The following is a 25687-nucleotide window of genomic DNA, read 5'->3' as shown; positions in this document are numbered from 1 at the left end:
TTGACCACAACATCATAGTGTCTTGTTCTCCAACACAGCATTATGTTGTTTCTACCCATTCAGTTGGGCATGTTACGAGTCCCATCAGCCAAGGAATGTTGGCTGGCAGGGACAAGGAGACATGCCTTCTCTGCTATAACGCATGCCCTCTGGAACATTCTCCCTTCATTGATCAGGATGTCCTGGACCCTGTTGGCCTTTCGTAAGGCCCTGAAGACCTGGCTGTGTGCCCAGGCCTGGGGCCCCAAATCTGTTAAAGGCCCAGTTTCTTGGCTATATTAACATCTATGGCAATATACTTGGCAGCCATACATATTTATTTTGTATTGTTTTAATTGTTTTATGTTCTATGATTGTACACAACCCAGAGTCACTTGTTGAGATGGGCAGCTATAGAAATCAAATAAATAAATGAGCACCAGTGTGCCCAGTAGCACCTTGTTCGAGGCATGCCAGCTGCCTGCCTTGCCTAATGTTTTATTCCTTAAATAGTTCTTTAATTAAAAACAATTAAACGGGAAGAAAGTAAACCCCCTTGACAGATTTTTGTCAATAAAGTCCTGTAATGCCTCAAGCTCCTTCTGAGTCATTGGATAAATTTTGGGCAATTGAGCATTGGGAACCAACTCTGTCGCACAGTCAGTTTTCCAATGGTGGGGTAGCTGATCTTCCATTTCCCCAAAAACGTCTGCAAAGTCTTGGTATCGATCGGGGAAGCCTTCTAAATGTGCCAAGTTAGGGTGCGGCGTGGTGGCCGCAGCCCTTCTAACCCCCGCACGTGCAGCTCTCTCCGCTGTAGGAGCTTGGTAAAACCCATCTTTAAAAGTCACAGTTCTGCGTTCCCAATTTATATATGGGCTTCGATAGGTCAACCAGGGGATCCCCAGAATTACCAAGGGATTGCCAACAGGTGCTACTACGAAGTCTCACGGTGGCTGCCCATTTGCACTGCGACAGTTCCAGTGAAATGGGTTGCCCCCCCCCACCGTTGAACCATCCAACTGTGTGAAGATCAAAGGCTGCTGGAGGGGGAAGCTAGGCAGGTCCAAAGCAGCAACCAGATCAGGGTGAATTGAACACCTGGAACACCCAGAGTCAACCAAAGCCCACACCTCTGTAGTTTTTGTGCGGGAGCCCAATTTCACTTTTACTGCTAAAGTGGGACAGTCAGCACTCACCATAGCATCCTCGCGCCCATCCTCCTCCACCTGCCTGCAGGCGCTCTTCGTGGCAGGTGGCTGGCGTTTCCCGCCGGCTCCTTAGAGTCGTCTTCAGCCTCTCCCCAGAAGTAGAATACTTCCTCAGCGTTGGCTGCGCCCTTGGCTGCTGTCATCTGCCGTGAGGGGGGGGCAATTTGGCCGGCGGCTTGCCAGCTTGATCTCCAGCCTTGGCTTTTGGGCAATCAGCTGCTCGATGCCCTTCCTTTCCGCATCGGAGACACTGACCCCTCGCATAGCGCCGATCTCTCTCCTCATCCCAGGCTCTATAGCCTGGCCGGGCAGCAGTCGCAGCACTTCGGGGTCCCCTCATGGTAGCTGGTGGTTTTTCAGGTCTTCTGGTTTGCATGAAGGTATGCTGAGCGTGCTCAGCCTTGCTTGCCAGACAGATCCATTCGTACAATGACTCTGGGTTGTCCCTACACAACGCCCACCGTAGGACGTCCCGGTTGAGTCCCTCTTTAAACCGTTCTATTAAGGTTGACTGAGACTAGTCGGGGATTTTCCCAGCTAGAGCCTTAAACTCCAGGGCATAATCAGCTACGGACCTTTGGCCCTGGGTAAGATCCTTCAGCGCCTTCTTAGCTCTTGCCTTGGCCAGAGGATCCTCAAAATGCAGCTTTAACGCCCACATGAAGTCCTCGAAATAATCAAGTGCAGGGGAGTCAGCCTCACTTAATTGAACATACCAGTCAGCCGCTCGACCCTTCAACTTGGTGGCAATGGCAGTTATCTTAGCCTCTTCGGAAGGGAAGTATGCTCCAAACTGCCTCATGTAACTTTTAGCATTGGTTAGAAAGAAAGATAACTTGGTTGGATCCCCATCAAACTTGACAGAAAAGTCTCTCACCCCCACTCCTGTTGGAGTGGAATCAGTGGCTGCTTGAGTGGTTGGGCCCCAGGTTACAGTAGTTCTCCTTCTTCAGGGTGGGGACACTGGTGGTCGAGTGCTGCGGGGTGGAGATTCATCCCGGAGCCGTCTCCGGCCCCGCTCTGTCGGCGGTCTGGATGGGAGGATGGGGGATGGTTGCGTGAAGCTGGGATCTCCTCCACGCCTCCCCTGCCCCCCCAGTGACAGAGACAGGTTTCTTAGCATGTACTCCATCGATTCTATTTTGGCCTCCATCACTCTTAGCCTTCCAGGGGTTTGAGATTCCTCCCTCCCTCGCGTGTTAGGCTGTCTCTCTGTTGATACCGTGGTAGATTCTACGTCTGGGGTCAGCGGGAACCGATACTTCCAGGACGCCTGGGACGTCCCTGGCTGGGGTTCTCCCGTTTCATCCCAGGTGATTCTGCAGGCGCTTCGCTGGGTGCTGGTTGCTCTGGTTCTCCCCCCTCGTCAGATTCCTCCACCTCAGGACTGGAACTCGATTCCTCCCGGAAATCTGAAGGTTCTGGGGTGAGGCTCAGTTCTCCGCTCTTGACCGTCGACTCGGGCATCAAGCTAGCCGTCTCCTCAAGTTCCCCGGTCGTGAGCTTGGACTCAGCCATCGTTAACTATTTTCCCTCACAAGAAACTAATCTTGGTAGGAGCTAACGGTACAACTTTGGTGATTCTCAGCTTTATGTAATGGTTGCCTATTCTAAAACACTATCAGACTCATGAGCAGGAATTCAAAGATATCTGATTTATTAAAGAATAATATGCAGGATCACAGAGAAAGCTGAGAAGGATAAAAGCGTGCCAAATGCAAACTAAAAACCCTCGGTGTAAATGAAATCCCTCCCCCCATAGAATCTTCCCAAGTTCACAATCCCAGGTGCTCCTAACGGTTTCTGATGGTCTGTGGGAAAAGTCCTTGAACAGAGAACATAACCCAAACACATTCCATTGTAATGAACACAGATACAGAGCTTGGTGCAAGGTCTCACAGCAGCTCCCTCCCAAACGGAAACATGCGTCAGTGCCATGGCATGTGAAACGTTATGATGTATAAACTACATTGAAACAGTGAACATGACAGTGTGTCTCTACCTAGAAATAATCCTCACTAAGTGCAGTGTTATTCTTCCTAATGAAACCTGTTGGTCCAACACCTGGAAGGCATCAGGTTGCCTAAACCAGCATGTAAAATTGATTGTTTCATTTCTGAAATAGTAATGCTGGGTCATCTAGGGGAATTTACCACCAGGCTCCACTAGAGGGCAGAAATTCAGTCCTGTATATTGATACTGTACAACTGGTACAGAACAACTGGTACATACATTGCTGGTGGGGGAGGTGGATGAGCCGGTGTTTTGAATAAATACAGGTTGGGAGGATGCTGTACTACTTTTTGTTTGACATGACAGAAACTAGAATGATTTGTTGGAATGCTTATTAGTTCAAGTTGATGTCTCTCTCTTTTTAACTTCTTTGAATCCAGGAGATTATTTTCAGTACCCTTAAAACTAATTTCATTTGCTTTCCCTGGAAGCCACTTCCATCCCTCTTGTTGTGTACTCAGGTGAGTGTGCTTTGCCACAGGCATGTTTCTTTCATTCTCTGCTGCTGTGAACCCTTTGTCTTTTCAGTGCAACCATCACTCGAGGCCAAGTCAGTCAGACCACATGGGTCGTCCTCCACAATACTGGAACACACGTGCATCTCCCCAGAAGCAAGCAGCTGGTGGCCTGGAACATGTGGGTGTTTGCTGAATTAATCTCTCTTTTCAATGTTTGAATGAGCCTACCTGTCATTTGTAAGCTGCTGAGATACCAAAAATGTTCTTTTGTGAAGCAGAAATATAGAGGCAACACATCTCTAATTCCTTTTCCTTCATTGTTCTGCCAGTCACTGTTTTTTGGCTCTAAAACCAAGCTTTCTTCCTTTGTCTGTACTTATCAAGCCATCTGCTGCTGTCATTTCTCTTTTCTCTGGGGCCTACTAACTCACCCGGTTCTCCCTTTCCTGCCACACATTCCACTGCAATACCTTCAACTTCTAGTCATAATAGAATATACATAAATGATGCCAGCAGCATTTGTGACTTTCAGTCACGTGTGCACGCTTAGCTGTACCATAGAATGTATAGCTTTATGCTTCCTTTTAAGGAGACAATAAATCTGATGAGAAGGGGAAAAGGGTCAGTTTCCTGCAAGATAATTGATTTGCTTTGGAGAGCTTAATCTAAGCCTAGGCTCAGTCAGTCAAGATTAAGAAACACTTATTTAGATCATGAAAACATCTGGCAATGCCTCAAGGCACTTTGAATGACTGATCCTGAACTGGAAGATGACACAGAAACCATTCCTCTCTTTGTAAGAGCTGATGGGTGCTTTTGCCCTGAAAGGCCAGCCTCTGAAGGACACTTTGGCACAGTCTTGAGAAGCAACAGTAGCTCTGAAGGACACAACAAATACTGTGCTATAAATTCAACTCCGTCCACAGCTTATTGTGCCAGAAACCCTTGACAATGCCATTACATGTCACAGAATCTATCACTGGGGTTTGCTACTGGTATTCTCTTAATAGAAAAGCGAAGGCATGACAAAAAACTAACATCAAAAAGGCTATTCCTTAAGTTATATGTGCTTTTTATGTACTTAATCTCCAATTCTGTGACACCTTTATTTTAAAGTTTATTTTAAAGAATCCTCTTGCTTCATCATAGTTCATCTGATTTAGCTTTCAGACCTGCAAAAGACACTCTGGCTTACACTTTCTACTACTTGTACAATCCCCCCCCCTTTTTTTTTATAAACCACTTTGGCCCATTTTTAATGCACAGGAGTGCAAACTCTGGTCAAACTATACACAGTGTTAATTAATCCTATGATTTGTTCTTGAATCCACCATTTTACTTTTTGCAGTTGTAGGCTCCAGTCTGGGGCCTTAACTCCTTTCAGGCTCTTCCAATTTTACCATTGGGGAGATACACCATCTTGCTCCTATGCAACAGGAAGCTCTGACCCAGGACCCAAAGACATTCAACTAAGTTAGCCTATTGTTTTCAGACCCTGGCACAAAGTTCCAGTCTGGCCCTATGTAAAATCATGAGCCTCATTTGTTGGCATTCCTTTTCGTTATCTGACTTGCTACTCCCCCTAAATTTTACTCCATATTGTGTTCAATGTTTGTCCAACCTTAATACAGTGGTTAAGCCAAGTGATAAAAATGCTGATTGCAGGGAAAATTTCCCTTCTACAGTAAATGGATACCCTTTTAGGCTAGGTGAGCCAGAATTTGTGACTTGCCACGTGGTGCAAATAAGGCCACTGTTCAGCCATGTGCAGGGCAAGCCATCTAATATCTAATTCAGGGCAAGCCATCTAACATCACAGTGATCCAAATATACGCCCCAACCACAGATGCTGAAGAAGCTGAAGTAGAGCAGTTCTGTGAGGATCTGCAGGACCTACTGGACAACACACCTAAAAGAGATGTTATTTTTATCACGGGAGACTGGAATGCTAAGGTGGGCAGTCAAATGACACCTGGAATTACAGGTAAGCATGGCCTGGGAGAACAAAATGCAGCAGGACACAGGCTGATAGAATTTTGCCAAGACAACTCACTCTGCATAACAAACACTCTCTTCCAACAACCTAAGAGACGGCTTTATACATGGACTTCCCCAGATGGACAACACCGAAATCAGATTGACTACATCCTTTGCAGCCAAAGGTGGCGGACATCTATACAGTCGGTAAAAACAAGACCTGGAGCTGACTGTAGTTCAGATCACGAACTTCTTCTTGCACAATTTAGGATCAGACTAAAGAGATTAGGGAAGACCCACAGATCAGCTAGATATGAGCTCACTAATATCCCTAAGGAATATGCAGTGGAGGTGAAGAATAGATTTAAGGGACTGGACTTAGTAGATAGGGTCCGGGAAGAACTATGGACAGAAGTCCGCAACATTGTTCAGGAGGCGGCAACAAAATACATCCCAAAGAAAGAGAAAATCAAGTAGGCAAAATGGCTGTCTGCTGAGGCACTAGAAGTAGCCCAAGAAAGAAGGAAAGCAAAAGGCAACAGCAATAGGGAGAGAGATGCCCAATTAAATGCAAAATTCCAGAAGTTAGCCAGAAGAGATAAGGAATTATTTTTAAACAAACAATGCACGGAAGTGGAAGAAGGCAATAGAATAGGAAGGACAAGAGACCTCTTCCAGAAAATTAGAAACATCGGAGGTAAATTCCAGGCAAAAATGGGTATGATCAAAAACAAAGATGGCAAGGACCTAACAGAAGAAGAAGAGATCAAGAAAAGGTGGCGAGAATATACGGAAGACCTGTATAGGAAGGATAACAATATCGGGGATAGCTTTGACGGTGTGGTCAGTGAGCTAGAGCCAAACATCCTGAAGAGTGAGGTTGAATGGGCCTTAAGAAGCATTGCTAATAACAAGGCAGCAGGAGACAACGGCATTCCAGCTGAACTGTTCAAAATCTTGCAAGATGATGCTGTCAAGGTAATGCATGCTATATGCCAGCAAATTTGGAAAACACAAGAATGGCCACCAGACTGGAAAACATCAACTTATATCCCCATACCAAAAAAGGGGAACATTAAAGAATGTTCAAACTATCGAACAGTGGCACGCATTTCACATGCCAGTAAGGTAATGCTCAAGATCCTGCAAGGTAGACTTCAGCAATTCATGGAGTGAGAATTGCCAGATGTACAAGCTGGGTTTAGAAAAGGCAGAGGAACTAGGGACCAAATTGCCAATATCCACTGGATAATGGAAAAAGCCAGGGAGTTTCAGAAAAACATCTATTTCTGTTTTATTGACTATTCTAAAGCCTTTGACTGTGTGGACCATAACAAATTGTGGCAAGTTCTTAGTGGTATGGGGATACCAAGTCATCTTGTCTGCCTCCTGAAGAATCTGTATAACGACCAAGTAGCAACAGTAAGAACAGACCATGGAACAACGGACTGGTTTAAGATTGGGAAAGGAGTATGGCAGGGCTGTATACTCTCACCATACCTATTCAACTTGTACGCAGAACACATCATGCGACATGCTGGGCTTGAGGAATCCAAGGCTGGAGTTTAAATCGCTGGAAGAAACATTAACAATCTCAGATATGCAGATGATTCCACTTTGATGGCTGAAAGCGAAGAGGAACTGAGGAGCCTTATGATGAAGGTGAAAGAAGAAAGTGCAAAAGCTGGCTTGCAGCTAAACCTCAAAAAAAACAAGATTATGGCAGCCAGCTTGATTGATAACTGGCAAATGGAGAAAATGTAGAAGCAGTGAAAGACTTTATATTTCTAGGTGCGAAGATTACTGCAGATGCTGACTGCAGTCAGGAAATCAGAAGATGCTTAATCCTTGGGAGAAGAGCAATGACAAATCTCGATAAAATAGTTAAGAGCAGAGACATCACACTGATAACAAAGGTCCGCATAGTTAAAGCAATGGTGTTCCCTGTAGTAACATATGGCTGCGAGAGCTGGACCATAAGGAAGGCTGAGAGAAGGAAGATCGATGCTTTTGAACTGTGGTGTTGGAGGAAAATTCTGAGAGTGCCTTGGACTGCAAGAAGATCAAACCAGTCCATCCTCCAGGAAATAAAGCCAGACTGCTCACTTGAGGGAATGATATCAAAGGCAAAACTGAAATACTTTGGCCACATAATGAGAAGACAGGACACCCTGGAGAAGATGCTGATGCTAGGGAGAGTGGAAGGCAAAAGGAAGAGGGGCCGACCAAGGGCAAGATGGATGGATGATATTCTAGAGGTGACAGACTCATCCCTGGGGGAGCTGGGGGTGTTGACGACCGACAGGAAGCTCTGGCGTGGGCTGGTCCATGAAGTCACGAAGAGTTGGAAGCGACTAAATGAATAAACAACAACAAGCAGCCATGTGCTTCAGTGTGGCTTGAAAATAAAACAGAGATGTGGTTTGGTTTGTCTGCCCTTAACAGACTTTTGTATCTATCCAGAGAACCAAGGATTGATAATACCTCATTTTATTTATTAAATTTACACTATTTCCTTCAGAATCACAACATGCATAGCATTGTGGGAGGAGACCCATGTTAGTCTACGGTGGTAATAAATCAGGAATCTGGTAGCACCTTTTCTGACTAACAAATTTTATTCAAATATATAAGTTTTTGTGAGTTGGAACTCACTTCATCAGATGCATAGAGTGGCTAGACTGATGTGGGATTTAAATTGTAGAGTTCTAGATAGGTTAGAATGAAACAGTGACTGGCTTCATCCAGTGAATTTTTGTGGTCAGGTGGAGACAAACCAGGTGACAATTTTTTTTCCTAACATTTATTTGTATAAATTGGTTTATACAAGACATTTGATACTAGGTTACCATTAATTGTGTTGGTATGAGAGTTGAGTAACTTTTTTGTTGCTGTTTCAAGAAAAGTTGACTGAGTCCTCCTTTAGTTCCACTATGCACCCTCCCCGCCCATTTTTTTTTTATGACAATAATGGTGTTGGGAGTGCCAGTATCTTTGACCCTGTTAGGACATGTAAATTTTGTCAGCAGCACCCCAGCTGCTCCTATAAAGGGTTACAGATGAATATGACAGAGAGAAACTGTACTTTCCAGCATTTGTATAAAGATCATTTCAATAATAGATGCATTTTTAAAGCTTTATAATGCAGAACCACACAATAGCCTGTAAGGAATTCAGTTTATGGCATTTGAGTAATGCAGGTTTATCATTTTGATTGTGGATGTATTTAGTTCTTTGTTTTAAAAGGAATGGCCTTCATGTTGATAATCTCTTAGTACCTGTTTCTATCATATAATCAACAATGACTGCATCAAGGGCACCTTATTGTTAGACTAGTTCTAAACATGTTTATTTTAAAATAAAGATCACTGATTGAGGTATAAGCTAGGCAGCTATTGGGATGGTGTTTCTTCTTCTCGTGTTGCAAGTATGAAAAGGGAAAAATTAGCAGAGCCTGGACGGGCACATCTACACAAAGATTCTGTGGAAACACCTCTAGACCTATGGCCATCACCCTGCCTTAGCTGGCTTTGAGGACACCATTTTTTTCTGGTTCTGCTGTGATTTATTTGAAAAGCTGCTTTTTTATGCACAAGGCTGCTGCTCTGCAGAGTTTGTGGACAGTCTGGTTTCCCATTGTTAGGAACTTCATCCTCTGGAAAATGCAGCTTCTTCTCTGCCCCAGAGTTTTAGCATCTTGTTCATTTCAAACATACCTCTCTTTCTCTCCCACTTCAGCTGCTGTAAGTAACGTGCAACCATGGTTACAGAAATTGGGGAAAGCACAAGCCAACGATTCATCTTTTCATGGTCACAGCTCACAGGGCTTGTGAAAAGTGCTAGAGGAAAAGCGTTTTGGTGTGTTCTAGCTCTTCTCTGGTAAAAGTGGCTGGGTGGGTGAGCCCTAAAGCTGCACACCCATGTTTTTTATCATGTCCATGGGCTACACTTTCTGAACAATACTGTAACCCCTCAAATTATAGGCATTTGTTTAGCAGGGCGAGGTAGAGTAATCTTGGCCTAGAGAGAATAGAGAGTTTTGTTTAATGGGAAGGAGTGCTGGGGAACCAGTATTTTAGCTCTTAACAGCTTGTTTTAAAAGTTTTAAAAGCTGCTGCTGCTGAAGTGGAAATTTCTTGGCAGAGACAGACTGCTTGTGAACAGCAAAGAAACCTCTCCAGTTCATCTGATAAAGAGAGGACTTCCGTTGCTGTCAGAAAGAAGACAAATTTAGGGGCAGGTTTTCTTGACTGGATGGGCACTGTGAAATTTGTGGGCTCATGTCTGTTGCATAAAAGGCTGTGTTCTCTATTACAAATATCTAGAGAAAAAGCAAAATAACCATTAGTGCTTACAAGGTTTCTTTTGTAGAGAAAAAGCAAAATAACCATTAGTGCTTACAAGGTTTCTTTTGAAAATTCAGTTCCTATAGTCCCTTGAACCTATAGTGTTACAGCCCCATTCAAAGATAGCCGTATTCCTACTTCAGATCATGGGATTGCCCAGAATACTCCGTTAGCAGAGATGCTGCATTTTGATTCATTTCTAGAACACTCCAGTTGCCACCGCCAACTCAACATTTGCAAATGCAGAGAATGCTGACTGGAAGATGCAACCCAAAAAAGGGCAAACAGATTCCAAGCATACCCACGGTGGCTAGCTTTCTACAGCAGAAAATAAGAGAATTAACTGGAGGAAAAAAAACCCTTATTTAGCATGCCTTGCTGTTTTGTGCTATCAATCACTTGTCCTTCAGAGATGATTCAGGCTGTGAACAAGAAGGGCCAGATGCAAATAGGCTCATTTTCCAGTTACTTGAATTTGCAATTAGAAAAAGGGAAAAAGGTAAGCAATTGTAAAAAAAAAATCTTGCAAATGCTAAACATACTAGCCGTAAAATGCAGAATGAAAGAACCCACATGCTAACTAATATATTTATACAAAAGATTATGGATTAGGTTAACAAAAGTACCTGTGTTACTTTGTGCTGACACAAGGGACAGTCAGTGTGTTGAGGATGTAGCAATTGCTCTCTGAACCTTAAAGACATAAAGCCAACCAAGAAATGCATTGCTACCTAGAGCTTAATTCACAAAATGCTCAACGTATAACAGCAGAAATTAGGAGAACAATGATGCCGTTTAATTTTGACTGCTCTGTCTTAATTGCTCGATCCTGTGATGGGGTATCTGTCCCATAAGGAACCGCTGGGCTATCCTAGAATTAATCTCTCTCAAAATCAGGCAAAACATTTAGTTTCTTCATTGCTTTAATCAATTCCATTTAGTAATGGAGGCTATACCTAAATTGAGTATTTTACTTGGTGCGGACAATTGTACATTTAAAAGAAGAAGAAGAAAGGAGTCTCACGCAGATTTGTTCAACAAATTTGATTCAGCAATGGACTGGCCCTCTTAGATTCAGTTAAAGTTATACATTCAAATAAGTAATTCTTTAATACTCAGGCAATCAGTGCATCTCCCACTTTTGAATATTGTTAAAACAGAACTTGGATATTGACTCAGTATTAAAACTGATTGCCTGTTTTGGAAGGTGGTTGTAGGAAATGCTGAATGATTGTGTTTCCAATAGAAACTGCCTAGAAAGTCTACAAATCTAGTGATTGTGAAATGCAACCTAAACATCTTCATAAACTCCCCCAAAGATTTGCTGATCCTATGGTTGATAGTGGGTTAATTTGGAAGGCAGGTGTGAAAATGAAATAGCATTCAGAAATTTTTGCAACACTATACATTGTGCACACTATGCATTGTGCTAGCAAATTAGCAAACAGATAAGAGAGAAGCCATAATGTAAACATAGCAAGATGCAAATATAGGTTTGAGTATGGGAATGAAATAGATTTCCCAAGCTCGTGACAACTGTGAAAAATTATAAAACCTACTGGTGGAAATTCACTTGGCTAAGTCTCTTATTAAAGACAGATCATCACTGGTACGGTTTTCTAAAGGCTTCACAAAGTATGGGTTTGCATTTCTCAGGGGATTAGCCTTTTAGCTGAACCTGTATTAACCATTCCAAATAGTACAGCAACAGTTGAATGTTGTCTTTCTCATTTAATGTCAGATTTATGCCCACAGAGATTGCCAATGGCTCAAAAATCTAAAGTTGATCTTGTTCTTCCAACTTATAATAAAGACATTACTAAAGCATTGGTTATGTATGAACTTGTTTTGAATTTTGTAGCACCACAGTCCAGATGTTATAACCTACGCAATGCAGCCATCTATGTAGCCAAAAGGCCAACTTTAGCCAGAATAATAATTACAAAGGACCTGGAAGAAGCAGATTAGCTGAACCCATAACAGCCGGGCTTTGGGCCTGAGTATAGGACTTAAGTTTGGTGAGACTTGGATGGAGGGAGCACAGCTATTCTTGTCGTACTGGATCTGCCACCAGACTACAATATGGCAACTACAGCAAGGCCACCTGCAAAGCCTTGCTGGGAGTTGATGGCACTGTGTTGTGGTGGTTCTGCTCCTTCTTCAGCAGGCAGACCCACTTGGTGGTGATCTGACCCTTGGATAGTCCGTTACGGGGTAGCCAGGCTAGGCTCAGTCCTCAACCTGTTTAACATCTGCAGAAAGCTACAGGGAGAGGTAATCTGCTGGTTCAGGATAAGATATCATCAATAATATCCAGCTGTAGATCTCCAATCCAGGCTGAATGAGGGATATGGAAGAAACCCTGATACAGTGTCTGGAGGCTGTGAGGGTCTGGATGCAGAGGAACAGAATGAGTGGCTATTTATTCAGAAGGCTACTGATTCTGGGATTGCACCAACTTTGGCTCTCAACAAGTAATACTCCTCCTGCAATCTGGGAATCTTCCTGGGTACTCAGCTCCTGATGGAAAAGCAGGTGGAGGCCATGCCCAGATCACCTTCTCCCAGCTTTGGCTGGTACACCAATTGCAGCCTTACCTAAAAAGCAGACATTAAAGATGGTCTTATCTTCTTATACCCTTTCATCTTCCATCTGGATTACTGTAATTTGTATTACGCAGGGCTGCCCTTGAAGACCACCCAGAAACTTCAGTGGGTGCAAAATGCAGCAGCCCGTGTAATCACCAGGCAATCTCTCTATTGCCATATAACAGAAGTGTTGTGGGTGCTGCATTGGCTATTGGTATATTTCCAAGTGCAATTCAAGAGGCAGGGTATCACCTATAAACTGCATGTAGCTCAGGGCCTAGGTATCTACAGGAATACCTATCCCAGATAGATTCTGCCCACCCAGTCCAAGTGAATAGAAAATGCCTGCTGAAGATGCACACCTATCAAGAAGTAAGACTGGAGGGCACTCTCTAAAAGTGCTCCATTCCTCTGGAATGACTTGCCCCTCAATGTAGTGATAACTCCCAATCTCATGACCTTCTAGAAACTTGTAAAAGCTTGACTGATTCAGAAGGCCTTTGGACCTTTTTTAGAACTGTAGGTAGTTTAGTACTGTTTTGATTGTTGTTATTATTAGTTAAAATCTGGTTTTATTGTATTCTGTTGTGTCATCTGCACTGGTTGTGCTACCATTGCTCTTTATGCATCCCATAGAGTCCCTGGAGCCTGAAGTAGTCTATATGTTTCATAAATCAATCAATAAAAATTATCCCATGCTTCTCTGCTGTGGTATATTAAAATAGTGTACTTAAATGAGATGGTTGTTATGGTATTTAGGAACTGGAACATCACTACAAACAAGAATCAGTTGTGGGCAAGTGTATTAGGAGCATCTGTTTGCATGGTGCTAGGCCTTCATGTAGAAGATGGTCTGATACCAGATGCTAAAGAACTGCAAAGCTGGTTATGACTGACCAAAAGAAGGACTAGCAGGAGTAAGCTAGGCAAGAGGTTAGGATTAAGTTCTAAATTAGGCAGAGAATAAACTGGGAAGTGTTCAGTGATCACAATACTAGTGTAATGATTGCCTAGTCCAAATACTCAGACTCACAAGAGGTTGCTAAATGAAATCTGATTTATTAAGAAACTTATGACAAGTACAGAGAAAGCTGAGAATGACAGAAAGCGCGCCAAATACAAACTAAAAACCCTCGCTGCAAACGTAACCCCGCCTCCCTACCAGCAGAGCCACCCGTCCCAGGTGCTGGCAACCGTCAGTTCTTCTAGCCTGGGAAAGCAACCTTGAACACAGGAGATAACCCAAATACATTCCGAGCTCACAGCCAAGAGATAAACCTACTCCCAGCAGGAACCGTCCTCCCTGCAAAGATGAAACACGCATCAAGCTAATGACATGCGAAACGTTACGATGTATCAAACACATTGAAACGGTGAACATGACAACTAGGTATGAAACCAAATATGGTTGGGATTTGGGGCTTTTTGCAAAGATGGAGGCCTATTTCAGGCATTCCTCCAACCTGAAGCGCTACATATCAGCTGACCCTTCTTCTCTGATATCCAGCAGTAGATCAAGGGCTTTCACCTAAGCATGGCTAGCTCATTACATTTTGCTGCCTGAGGCAAAAACCAAGATGGTGCCTTCCCCCATTCTGCATAGAGGAACAAACTAGGCTAATGCAGGTAGTCCTCGTTTAGCTGTGATCTTGTTTAGGGACCGCAGTTACAACAGTGATGAAAAAGTAACTTTATGACCAATCCTTGCACTTATGACCTTCTCAGGTCTGTAAAGCAAAGAAAAGCTGAAGTAAGAATGTAAGCACAGTTGTGGTTTCACTTAGCGACCGCATCACTTAATGACCAAGTTGCCAGTCCCAGTTGTGGTTGCTAAATGAGGACTACCTGCAGTTATTTCCATATGCCAAAGGCTAATGCTGTGTATAATGCAAGCCCCCTCATGGGTGAGAATACTACTTCATTTTAATTAGGAAAGCAGACAGCTTGGGCAACAAAAGTGTTAGCTTTCTGGAAGGCTTAAGTTAGGAGCAGCAGTGGGCTTCTGAGCTGTAGTAGGCTTCTGTTCCTCTGAAGCAGCTTTTCCTAACCGGGGCCCTCCACATGTGCACCTCCTTTGCCTTTGGCATTCTGGCTGTTGTAAAGACTCACATGAGATTGCTTGCCCCTTTCTGCCTACCAAGCCGACCGTATATTAGGTAAGCTGACAGTCGTACTGTTATTGCTTCAAGTGTCTGAGTTGTTTATGAGATCATACTTTTGCTCGATACCGTAGTTTTCCCTTTGAAACATTATTTGACAAAGGAAGACTGACTCAGCCAGTCAGTGCTGTACACAACTCTACTCTGAAAAGATGAGAAGGTAACTTCATAATTGTTGCAGGAGCTGGCAGCCATTGGCTGGTTTTGTACATTTTGTGCGGGAGAAGTCTCACTGAGCACACACAGCAGCATTTGCTTTGGAGTAAACATGCACAGGATTATTGTATGCTACGGGCCCCACCGGTGAGGGAATTCCACCTGGCAGGGTCCAGGAGGTGGGCCTTCTCTGCAGTGGCACCCGCCCTCTGGAACATTCTGCCCCGGAGGTGAGGCAGGCCCCTTCGCTCCCGGCCTTCCGGAAGAATTTTTAAGACCTGGTTCTGCCACCTCGCTTGGGGTGGGAGGGGCAATAGTTCTTCCTGGGGGTGGCTGGTACCATAGAGCCTTCCCCAAAGAATAAGATTTTCGCTTGTTGGATTTTGTATCTATTTTATTCCTTATTTATAGCAGTTGTTGATATTGTAATTTATATTTTTTATGGTTTTAATTGCTGATTTTATTGTGAACCCCCCAGAGTCCCCCTTTTTGGGGGAGATGGGCAGTGATATAAATTTGAACAATAAATAAATAAATCCCCAAAAGGCTTCACAAAGTTGGGACCATATTAATACATGTTGGGGGGAAAATAACGATGACCTTTGTCATGTAAGACTGGAGTGCTGACTAATGTTTAGTGGTTATTAGATATGAAATACTATTGTGTAGGCTGTTACTGTACAGTAAAAAAAGGCAGTAATTGTGTAAAGACTGAAATTATATGTTGGTAATGCTGAGTCCAAAAAAAATACCATAATGCGGGAAATGTATAATTAAGAAGAATAGATTACCCGTCTCTTTACAAGGGACATTTAATCAAGTCTGTTTTGCTGTGTTTGATTATACCAATCAGCCCACAACACAAAAACTGGAGTAAGGATCCACATGCAAAGACAATTTTTATAGGAAAAAAAATCCTAACTTTTAATAGCTCCCAACACAACCTGCTTCTGACATGTGTGGGTATAAGAAATTTTCATCCCACAAGGTCTTTGCAATGTGAATATATCAGGCCCTTTTTGAAACATGAGGAGCTGAACACCATGTATACAGATAATCCTTGTTTAGCAAATGCCTTGTTTAGCAACTGTTTGCAGTTATGACTGTGATGAAAAAGTAACTTTGTGACCAATCCTTGCATTTACAACCTTTGCAGGTCTACAAAGCAAAGGAAAGCTGAAGTAACAGCATAAGCGCTGTTGTAGTTTGACTTAGTGACCACTTTGCTTAACCGAGTTGCCACTCCTGATTGTGGTCACTAAATGAGGACTACCTGTATAGGGGATAGGCTGATACCCATCAGTTCCTGAATTTTACAAGGCCCTTGGTCATCTGCAGAGCCTGTGTATGTACAACTTGTAGAGGCAGCCACACAACTCCCAAATAGGCTGAAAGTGCAGACAATTGTCCTTTCAACATGTGCATTGCACATGGCTTCTGCAAAACTGAAAAGAGTTCTAAATGTCCTGAAAGCATTGATTGCACAGAAGTGGTAGCACACGGCTTCCATCCATCTTTTGTAAAAGGAATTCTTCTCAGGCCACGCTCCATCGGCTAAGGAAGGCTGGCCTTCTGAAGAGTAGAGCAGCTGGATCTGGGCCACCAAGTTTTCAGCAGCTTCTGCCTCTGAGAAGGCTATGGAAACTAGCACACTGTAAAGCAATACATCAGCTTTATGTGCTAGTCTGCCCCACATTTGCCCCATAGGCATTTTTAGATAATAAAAAGGATGAATGGTTGCAGCCCATTTCTTTGTTTGGAAATAGGCCCTCCTGCCCAGAAAAAATCAAAAGCAAAGGTAAAGAAGAGGGGTAGAGAGCATCCTGGATGTGAAGGGGAACAGAGCCTATGATCATGCCTTTGCCTTCTAGGAAATGGGTGTTTTGTGACAGGCTATATTCAGCGTCACAGCTGTTTTGAGACTAGGCAGTAATGCCCCACCTTCATAGCCCCCATTTTGGGAGTGAGCTCACAATATCTTCAACATTCCCAAGCGGCCCACCAGCCATCCCAGAAGTTTGCCTACCTTGGGTTACAGAAAGGAGATTAAATTTCTTACCCACTGATAGAAACTGAAGTGTCCTGACACTGGTAATTCTATACATTCATGTTTAGGAGAATTATTTAGGGGAATTATTTTCCCTTTGCATCATTTCAGTGATTTCAGATATGAAGGTGGAGCTAACTTAGACCTTTTATGTTACCAGGGAGCAAGCTTGTAAAGCACGAAGACTTTTAAAACACAATTGTATTGGTGTCTTGTGAATAAGTCAAGGAAGATTACACTTGTGTTCATAAGCATTTTGCAAGCATTGCATCACACTTGTATTATGCAGCCCAATTAAGAAGTAAGAGCAGATTACTTTGACTTGGACACCTGCTCCCACTGGACACAATTATTAGTGATTTATTATATCAACAGGAACTTGTTACCTAAATTTCAGGAGTTACCAGAAATGCTCACTTTAACTAATTTCAGTGGGACTTCAGGCACTTGTGCATGGCACCTTTTCTACTCCTCAGTTCCTCCAAAGGAGTTTGAAGTGGGTTTGTTCATCATCTTTATCTTGCTGGCATGAGAATGCTGAGAACACACTGAGAATATAGTGAATGTTCTTCCAACTGAGCAATAGAAGCTGGCAAAAAATTAAGTGAATGCCCCACTCTGGCTATTGTCTCCTCTGGAGCAACCATCATCATCATCCCTCATCTCCACTTCATACGAAATGGAAATGCTTTTTTATTTTTTTTAATTTTGTTTGCACTTTTAACATTCAGCAAGACACAAAACAAGGATAGAAGATAACATCCAAAAACAGTGTGTCACAACATTCTGTCACAGTTCCCAAAGATCACCAGATTTGTCCGAGCTATTATTGTGAGCATAATGTAGGTAATCTTTCCAGACCCAATAAAAGTGCAACTCATCCCTCCAAGAATTTAATATTCAAATGTTATCGTTGATTTTTTCAAGAAGAGCAAGTGACCAAATTTTAGTGTGCCAATTGTCCAATGATAAATCATCTAAGTATTTCCACTTTTGAGTAATTATTGATTTAGCACCTAGGAATAAAAATACTGTATACTAAGTTCATCTTTGTTTAATTTAGAGTTACCTCCCTAGAAAATAGGTAATAAGCCCGATGCTGAACACATTCTACTTTTTGCTTAGCTCTTGTTTGAGTTGCTTAATTAGATTTCTTACTGAGCTGATTTCACAGTTTCGTCTGAAACAATGATTTTCACATGGTCCGTCAGAGTATCATCCTCTTCCGTCATTTCTTCTTCATTACAGAATGGGATCCTGCTTCAGTCACGTTTGAATCATCCATATAAATTTCAGTGACTCTGACCTTTTGGGGAATTCCTTTCTGAGACATCCTATTACTAATCTTGGCAATCAGCTGGATATTAGTAAAAAAAAAATCTGCAAAAATTATCTGAAAAGCTGCATTGGGAGGAGAGCAGTGCACCATTTCCTCCGCTGGCAGCCATGCCTCCCTCAAAGTGAAATACATTATTAATGCCTCACCTTCCCCCACCTTTCACTACATACTATGCCTGTTCGTCTAGTGGTTGGCAAAAATGTTTGAGCTGCCTGGCTATCAAGGAATCCTGTCTGCTCTATAAAAAATACTATTGGAAGTAGTGAAGGTGACATGAATGATATGATGTCATTAGTTCTGCAGCCAGACACTTTCTCCAATGCTTCTAATCACATCTGCAGCAGTGACTCAAGTGGTGGTGGTAAGTTCTAAACAATTTGGTGGCGGGGGGGGGGGGTTGCTGCAGTAACTAGAATTCACTGGGAGGATGCTTCTGCACCCCTATAATTTTCCATTCCACTGATTGATTGATTGATTATGTGCCATCAAGTTGGTGTTGACACTTAGTGACCACATAGATAGATTTTCTCCATGGTGATCTGTCCCTAACTTTCAGGTCTTTCAACAGGGAACCCATCACTACTGTAACTGAGTCCATCCCAAATCTCCATTACTACCACCACCCTCCACTACACAAAGCATATTTGCTGGTGCCCTGCACAAAGGAAGAGGGAAGAATATACAGAACTCATGTCAGTTTCACCCATTTCTCTTTAAGGATTGTCAGACCTCCAAAGTAGGCCAGGTCAGGAAATAGGCTCCACAGATAATACTGCGACTCTGCTCTATTGCTATGGGTGATAGTAACAGAACAGCGTTTTCCCTCCTTCCCTCTTATACCCCAGGGAGTTAAGGTGGAGTCAGTTTGAGTTTCTTTCCAATGTTCTCTTCCTGTCCTGGGCTTAAAACATGTTTTTAACTACCATTACATAGTTTCTCCAAGGTCCTCTATAGATGCACTAGGGACTCAAGCCAGGCCTGCAACTAGGGTCTGTGTCACCCGGGGCAAACATGGATTCTGTGCCCATTTTGGCGCCCCCCAGCGCTCATTTTGGCACCCCCCCAGCACGGCGTCCGGGGCACATGCCCTGGTTGCCCCCCCTAGTTGCGGCCCTGACTCAAACAGATAAACTCTTGACTTGACTGGGGCCTCACTCAATGGCCAGTGTAACATGCAATCCGCCAGTCCTAGAGTCAGCAGGAAAATATATGGACATAAATTGTGCTGCCTCAGTGACTGAGCCCATCTTAACTCAGTGATGAGGTTGGTGACTGGTGCTGTCCTCACAGTTTTAATGCAGGATAATTTTAGGGCTGCACTTGCTGGACTTCCCTGGCTGCATTTCTCCTCTCCTCCAGTGTCATCTGATGGTGGAAGAAACAACAAACATAGGTTCTGGTCATGTCACTGTCTCATCATCAATGAAGTTTTGGGGATCATTGCACATCAGGACTTGATTCCGGCAACGGGAGAACAGTGATGGGCTGGGCAAGAGGCAAAGGTGACATCATGGAGACACGACCTTTAAAAATAGTGGAGCACCTTAAGGCCATGGAAAGAGAGGGTGAACAAGCAGCAAAATGATTGAGCTACATTCAAAGTCTGTATTCAACATTCTTTTAAAAATGGTCTGCAAAACCTATTTGCCACTAGGGGTCAGAAGTGGTTTAGCACTCATATCGCTGGAAATTTTCCAGTTCTAAACTAAGGAATGTCTTTTTCAGAAATCCTTTATAAATAAAAGAATAAACTTAATTAACAAAGGAAATGAAATTAGACTATGGGGATCAAACAGTAAAAGTGTAATGGTTGCCTATTCTAAAACACCATCAGACTCATAGGTAGGAATTCAAAGATATCTGATTTATTAAAGAATAGTATGCAGAATCACAGAGAAAGCTGAGAAGGATGAAAGCGCGCCAAATGCAAACTAAAAACCCTCGGTGTAAATGAAATCCCTCCCCCCGTAGAATCTTCTCAAGTCCACAATCCCAGGTGCTCCTAACGGTTTCTGATGGTCTGTGGGAAAAGTCCTTGAGCAGAGAAAATAACCCAAACACATTCCATTGTACTGATTTCACATACAGAGCTTGGTGCAAGGTCTCACAGCAGCTCCCTCCCAAACAGAAACGCGCCGTGGCATGTGAAATGTTACAATGTATAAACTACATTGAATCAGTGAACATGACAAAAAGGAACTCCAGCAGTACGAGTGAATGTTTACTGACGTTCTCAGTCTTTAAGATTACACCAAAAGTGTGTTGATGTTAACATTTGAGGGTAGGATTTATATATACTGTACAAATACATATATGCATACACACATTCCCCAAATTCATGGTTATCCTCCTGACCGAAAGCTTGTCTTTATTTAGTTCCACAAGAGCTAGTGTCAAACTGATTGTACTCTATACACAAGAGAGCACACGAGGAGGAGCAAGTGACAAAACCTGCATCTTAATATTGCAATGCCAACTCCAACTCTTACCTACTTGTATAAAATGCCACAATGCGAGTACGAAAGTTCAAAGCTTGGGTTACGACATCACAGTGCTCATGCTGACATCATTGTGGTAGGAACCGACACATACGACTGCACTATCCTTAGATGGGAAGGGAGATGGGAAGGACTTGTATGTCTTTAATAATGGATAGAATCAGGAAAGTTGCAAGTGTGGATCGTCATTCAGCTGTATCTATTGAAAGCACCCTCCTCTTTACAAAAGATATTCTAATTGCAGGTACCAGTCAATGGTTTGGTCTGTTTTCTCAACAAATCTTGCCATATCTACAATGTGCTGTAATTTGAAACTTTTCTGATACGATTTCATGTAGCAACTTGAACATCTCTGTTATTGGTGTCAGTTGACTGGTTTAAGGAAGTTTCTAATCATGATGGTTCCCTTTCATACCCCATTTCATGCAAGAGAGTTCTAAGCCCTGTAATGAAGATGCTTTCAACAATATCTTCATGTTGAGAATACTGTAACATATATATGACTGACTCCATCATCCTGGATCTGAGATAGGGGGCTCCTTCTGAATTAGATAACTGATTCTCATCCATTTGTAATTGCATGTTATTTGTCCTTAATAGGTTTATCAAGTATTCTGGAAAAATCTTTAGTGATAAGTATTGTATTAACTTGAAAGGAAATTCACTTTTAATTTAAGACAATCTCCCCTATAAAAGAAAGATTGGATAGGGGAAAAACCTTGTCTGCCTTCTTCACTGCATTGAAGGTGAATCTAGAGGCACTTCCAGATGGCCACCTACTTCAGGCCTTTTACCATCTGCAGCAAATTTGCATCATTGTAGGAATGTCCTCACTGCTGAGCTACAGCTTCCTTTGTGGCCTGCCAACATTCCCTCCAGCTCGCTGTTGGGAAGGCACAGAAGCTGGGAGCCGATTGCCACTCCACCCATTCTTCCCTTATTCTGCTTCAAAGCAAAACAACATCTCATCTGCCCATTGTGTGGGGAAACCAGCCAAGCCATCCCTCAGTGCAACTGCAGGGAAAGGGGCGGATGGTACAAGGCACCATAATGCCTTGGCTGCAAAAGGAAGAAAGAAAATCTCAGGAGCCACTAAGTGGGCAGCAAGCAATTGCTTGTCCCGCAGCTCCAGAGGAAATGTGGTGAGACTGCCTTCCCCTTGTGTTTCCTGTGGAGTGTGAGCCAAGTGGAGAGTTAATTGGCTTGGCCCCCTGGACACCCCATGACATTGTGGAGATACGGGGTGTAACTCTTGCAGTGAAAGGGGCCCATAATGACCCTCCTAGCTTAAAAGTAAATTGGAAAAAAACTTTTCAGGAAAATGCAGTACATTACAGATATAAGAGAAATATATACATTTTATTTACTTTATCACAGTTTTTAATTAGCTCCCATGCAATCATTGAGTCCATATATGAGCCATCTGTTAACCACCAGTTTGTAGAGACCATAAGAACGGAGGAGAACCTTGGCTTCTCCAGGCAAAGTGGCTGTAGCTTCAACTCAGCCAGTTCTTAATGATTTAAAAATAATCTTACTGCTCCATCTAGTTTCCTTTGTGGGTGAAGAAGGTGCTATTACCTTTGTGATAGTTTTCGAGAAGAGAGATTTGTGGGGGTTTTCTGCTACCTCTAGTTCACATGTATCTTGTAGAAAAGACTTCCCCATCGGATTATAGCCCTCACAGCTCTTTAATATCTACAATGCCTCCAGATGCATAAATGAACACAACATGTGAATCCAGATTACGTAACACTCTTTCCCAGAGTGTTAATTTGGAATTTGGTATAAATTTGATTTCTGACAAGTGGGAATCCAGGGGTGCAATGTATGGAATTGTCTGGAAGATACTGTCACATGAAAATTAGCTAGTGTCATTTAGGATTAAAAGTTCACCTGGAAAACAGATTAAATCCCATCAGTGGGAAAGGAAAATGGCTGATTCAGAGTAATTCACAGCAAGCTATTTACAGGCACAGCAGTGAAGGACGATCATAGAATCTGCATGAGTTAGAGGGCTAATTATGTCTTGTAAATAGGGATTATAAGTAAGAAGCATGATCTGAGGTCACATATAATTATTATGATCAATCAATAAGATCCTATCCAACATATGGGACATTGGGGTTCACCCAAGAAGGCTCCATTGCAGTATATCTGGCTAGAGCAACTCCCTTCACAAGGTAATTTAGGGTCCCCTCTTGCAGATCAAAGAATAAGATGTCATCAGTTAAACCTACTTCTTTTCCCCTCATTTAAGAGTGACTGTAGTCTTGGAATTTCTTAAGATGAACAGAAATCTTCTCTTGCAGCACACTGCATTCTAATGGTTCAGTATTTGGAATTATCAGGTGGATTTGTGCTTTTCAGTAAAACAAATTAAATTATAATCTGAAGAACTGTTTCATGTTTAGGCTTTCACCATGTACCAGATCATTGATTTCAATAGATTTAAAACATGGAGAAAAATTTATATTGACACGACTAGATGCCAGGAGAAGAAAGTCAGGATAGTGGGCTTCCTGCAACCTTCCAAAGGCCCTCTGCAAATCAAATGATGTAGGTCCAAAAGATTACTAAAATCAGGAAGCTCCATTAATTTCAAAGGGAATAAAGCTGATAAGTGACATATATGGAACAATGGCTATACAGTGTTGGGTGATTGTTATGGTTGATCAATTAAAAGTGCCTGTGATCTTGCATTATTACTCAATTACCTTGGGCTGCTTGTATGTATTCCGATTTTTGTGGACTCACAGGAGTTAGTTCTTCTAGAAGTTCCAGTACAGAAAACAACAGGGAGAAAAGTACTTCTGACTCCTAGTTCTTTTATTTGATCACTAGAATAGACACGACAGTGGCCAAGCCAAACTCTGCCACTTCGTGTACACACAGGTTTGCATGAGATTCAGGTACAGAAGGTTCCTACTGGAGCAATCACAAGATGCTGTGCAGTTCTTTAATCTTTCCCTTTGTTATAGGGATGGAAGGATGTTTGGTGGAGCAGAAGAAGATGGCTGAAAAACGATGGGAAGATACCATAAAATTATTAAAGAAAGACAACCCTATTGCCTGGTAAAGCCATTACCGTATCAGGGAGTTTCCTTGATGATCTCTAGTACTTCTGGAGCATGAAATCAACTGCTGAGACTTTCTGGAATGACTGCAGAGATATCCTAAAGCCCAACTAGGCTTCAGAAAGTTGTGTCTCTGTGTTAATTCACATATATGTAGTAGGCAGGTAGCTAAGGTCAAATCTTTATTTTAAGAGTCTCATTCCTCTAATTTCATAGAAAGGGCATCTTGGCAGGCTGAGATTTCCCTAACACATTGCTGCAGGGGGGAAAAGATGCATCTAATGTAATTCCCTTGTTTCCTCAGTTATTCAATGTACAAAATATCCATTTGCAGTTTGTCATGTGGTGATCCTAGGAATACACTATGCAATTGTATCAGAAGAGTTATTTTTTTCTTCTGCAGTCTGTACTTTACAAAAGTAGAGGACAAAAGCTCTAAGGGAGGTGATACCACGATGTCATTAGAAGACTGTGGAGGCTGTTATTATTGCTTCTATTTGTATTCTGCTATTCTTTTCAGGGATTTATATTGCCCCTTTCCACATATCCTCAGACTAAGAAAAACCAGTTTGCCAAATATCAGCAATTTCCCCTCTAATTTTGGTAATGCAATCTTGAAGGGAGGTGAGGTAGGTGCTAAGAAGTGCAAAAATAAGGCTGGGCACCATATGTTCCCATGGGCTCTGGGCATGCCAGCCCTGGCTTATGTCATCAATGTGTGCCTATGTTTTTGTTGTTTGTGTTGGAAGTCCTGGCAAATCCAGCATGCCTCATTAGCATGTGAATTAGCATGTAAATCGAGTTGTCCCACAATGCAACTCTGAGGAAGCTGTTTGTTGCCACACCCACTCCCACTTCCTCTTTCCTCTCAGTTTTCCTTCTTCCACCCAGGGAGAAGCAAGCTTGCTGCTCTGCTCTCCATTCATCAGGGCCATGTGCTCGGGCCTTGATGAAGAATTCTGCCCCTTTCTTTCACACACCTCTTGGCAGCTGTAGGGCTGAGAGTTTACGGCAAAACTAAGTATTTAGAAACAACAGAAGAACAAAGGAACTTCATCTTTTCCACCAAGATGGATGTTACAGAAGCAACAATAAAGTCAGTAAGAATTCTTTTACTTATCTTAACCTAATATGTCTAAGTGTGTGATTCTTTATGCTTGGGAGGGCTGAATGTGTAAGATCAATAACCTGTGTTTCTCTGGCATGCTCATTGAAGCTATCTAAGATAATTTTCTTTTTCTGTGCCAGCTTCTCAGCTGTGTTATAAGCTCTGCTCCATTTTAGTGGTTCTAGCAGGCCACTAAATTGGCTTCAGTTTGGATGGAAAATCCAGTAAGAAAAAGTGCTTGCAGTATGTGAGATGTGGAATGATAACACCATGAGATGGGTTTCTACATTTGATTGTAGAGAAGCCCAGCAATCACTTATTGAAGTGCAACTTGAGGGATTTTTTGGTAATAGGCTCTTGCTGATTATTTTTTCAAGTGGAAAAACTGAAACAAGCCAGCAATTTCACTCTGCTAAGATATTCCTGGAAAACTCTGGACATTGCTTCTTTGTTCCAAAGAAAGGCCAGTGAGGTTCTGACCTTGATTTCACTGAACTCATTTGTGCTTTTTACTGACTTTAGATCGGTTGCTTAGAAACCTTAGGATCTTAAAATAATGCCATTTTTACTTTACTACAAGTTGTTATTTATTAATGTAATCTACTGATTTTATTATCTTATTACCTTACTGTTTTTAATCTTTTGAATAACCTTGCAGTATTTCCAGAGAATTCCAGTGATTGGGCAGAAACTACACTTTAATCAGGCTATTCTGAAGCAAATCCCACTGA

The sequence above is a fragment of the Candoia aspera genome, chromosome 2 (assembly GCF_035149785.1).
Source record: "Candoia aspera isolate rCanAsp1 chromosome 2, rCanAsp1.hap2, whole genome shotgun sequence".
Classification (NCBI taxonomy): domain Eukaryota; kingdom Metazoa; phylum Chordata; class Lepidosauria; order Squamata; family Boidae; genus Candoia; species Candoia aspera.
The sequence above is the reverse complement of the archived record's forward strand: the minus strand, read 5'-3'. Positions refer to the sequence as shown.